Source organism: Bolinopsis microptera, chromosome 1 (assembly GCF_026151205.1).
Source record: "Bolinopsis microptera isolate Bmic1 chromosome 1, MBARI_Bmic_1.0, whole genome shotgun sequence".
Classification (NCBI taxonomy): Eukaryota; Metazoa; Ctenophora; class Tentaculata; order Lobata; family Bolinopsidae; genus Bolinopsis; species Bolinopsis microptera.
The window spans coordinates 12,878,125-12,880,690 of record NC_087072.1 but is presented as its reverse complement, the minus strand read 5'-3'; the positions used below and the strand labels follow the sequence as shown (position 1 = coordinate 12,880,690).

The 2,566-nt window shown below is 36.8% G+C and overlaps 1 long non-coding RNA gene across 1 annotated transcript; it reads right to left on the bottom strand.

Annotated features, from left to right (window-relative positions):
* Positions 1-1,485: 1,485 nt before the first annotated feature.
* Positions 1,486-1,870, bottom strand: LOC134826089 (uncharacterized). Its single transcript, XR_010161657.1, has 2 exons — positions 1,752-1,870; positions 1,486-1,586 (listed from the first exon to the last, which is right to left on the bottom strand). It is a non-coding gene; the product is annotated as an uncharacterized LOC134826089 (long non-coding RNA).
* Positions 1,871-2,566: the final 696 nt, after the last annotated feature.

Sequence of the window (2,566 nt, the reverse complement as noted above, 5' to 3'; positions counted from 1 at the left end):
GAAAGATCGAGCGCTCAACTTAGCGCAAACTTGACTAATATCGCGCGTTACCGCGAGCACATTATATCATTTCAGCATATTGTGACACTGTGACAGCACAGATACTGGACAGAGTTGATATGAACGTAATCTGGTAAATTCGCTATATCGATTGAGTTCTTCATTATGTTGGCATTCAATAAATAGGCTTGGTTAATTTTAAGCGGTCTGTTTAAGCAGAACAAGAATTCTAATACATTTCATCCCATCAATAACTCAATACAGTCAATATAAGTATGCCATTTGCCAATCACCGTTATCAACATGCACAACAGTTATAAGTTAAGTTTAATCATCCACGATCAATTACAAAAGCCAAATATATGATAAATAACATATGAAATATAAACAGTAAAGAGTAAATTCCACACGTACAAACTACAAATACGAGACACCCAAAATACTTTCAGTGCAGCTATCACAGATAATGCTGAAAAATTGCATATTACAAGCCGGGTTCACGGGCTTCCTGAAACATCGTATGTACATGCAACCCACTGTCATAGTTGTAATATATATATATAATTATATTGGTAGAGGTAAATCCTATCATAATTGAAGGGTTGGGATTGTGTTCACATTTCACAAATATTTGAAGGTTATTGTCTATCAAGTACAGGGTGGGCCAAAAGTTAGTGTGCAAACGTTGGGTTTTATACCTCAGCTCCGCCGTGTTTTATATTTGAGAGCTGTTGCTTTGCAGATGGCATACTGTACTTACTGGTTCGAGGATTCCGTCGTCAAAATTTAAAATTCGAATATTTTAGACCACGCCCATTCAATATCAAACACCTATATTGTTTTCTCTGAACATGCTGAACGCCTATTTTTTTCAGAGACGGTAGATTATTAAATGTTGCATATGATCTAAAAACATGAGGCAAAACGGATTAGAAATGAAGAAGTTATCAAGCATTTTCTGTATCTCGTTAACAATATTGACTGGGTGATTATGTGACACCGTGACACGACACCTTAATTGGGCACCCTTAACAATTCCCATAATGTTTAACGGGGTAACCTTATCTGCACGTGATTAGGTAAACCAATCACCTGATCACACGTAATGAATAAACTCGTTATGCTTCATATCTCGGTCATCTGAGAAGCTACAGTTCTAATTCTTTCAGGACAAACGTAATTCGAATGGCCAAACACAATTCAATAACATTTAGCTTGATCCGACTATCCAAACTATCAAATAAATGTGAAAATGAACCTCCATTTGAAAAAAATGAACGCGAATATTTTTCGAGTTGACAAATTCCTCGAACCAGTGGTGGTACTAAGTCATACCAGAAGGAAGTATTTCAATTGGGCACTCAGTGACTGAGCTATTAAGGCCAACGTTTGCACACTGACTTTTGGCCCACCCTGTATTACATGTTGATGTAGCATTAAAGTAGAAGGAATGTCCAATCGTTGATCTGTATACCATTTGACCAAGTTTGATGTCTTTCGTTTTTCATCATGAAGCATACTTTAGTCTGATCAAGCTGAATTTCTGATCTCCGGTTGCCAGTCGTTGCCTGCGCCCTGCAGTCGACCTGTAACAAAATCAGAATATTATTGATAGAACTAATAAGATTGAAGAGAAAAATTCGAATCCCTCTGTATCTCAGTAAAAAATTTGATGTTCAAATGTTTTAAAGTCATTCAAGGAACGGAATCTTTTTTAATTTATACATGCAATTTATACAATTTATACATACTTCAATAGTTAAATCTTGATCTCAAACTTAACTAGAACTTGTCTTAGTTTGAACAGCAGTCTGACTGAGGGCAAGAGTAGGTTATAGGGATTTCAGAGTTCAGACACTGAAACTCTAGGTACCTGAAAATAATAAATGTTACTCAACGTTAGTTATTGGTTCTTTGCACACCATCAATTTGGCGGCAATGCAGATTCACAGGGTGATCCAAAACAACCCGGAAACTTAGACCCTAGCTCATAGCTAGACAGTACGTTACGCGTTACGTAGTCGATTACGTGATGGAGTCTTTGTTCTGCCTTGACAGCACGTATTGCAGTACGTGATTCAGTATTTGATACTAGCTAGTCAGCACGTATTGCAGTACGTGATCCAGTATTTAATAATAGCTAGTCAGCACGTATTGCAGTACGTGATCCAGTATTTGATACTAGCTAGTCAGCACGTATTGCAGTACGTGATCCAGTATTTAATACTAGCTAGTCAGCACGTATTGCAGTACGAGATCTGCAGTATTTAATAATAGCTAGACAGCACGTATTGCAGTACGTGATCCAGTATTTGATACTAGCTAGACGGCATGTATTGCAGTACGTGATCCAGTATAAAGTATTCGATCCTAACTATTATACATTTATAGAGTATAGACGGCACGTAACGCGTCACCTGATCATCTTAAGAATTATACTGAGCTTGTCCATAAAGCATAAATCAATAAATGTTGAAGTCTTGCAAAATGTCCAACACTAATCTATTTTGAATTGTGTTATTTATGTGTTTAATTTGAATTTAGATTATAATGGAAGTCCGTTCGT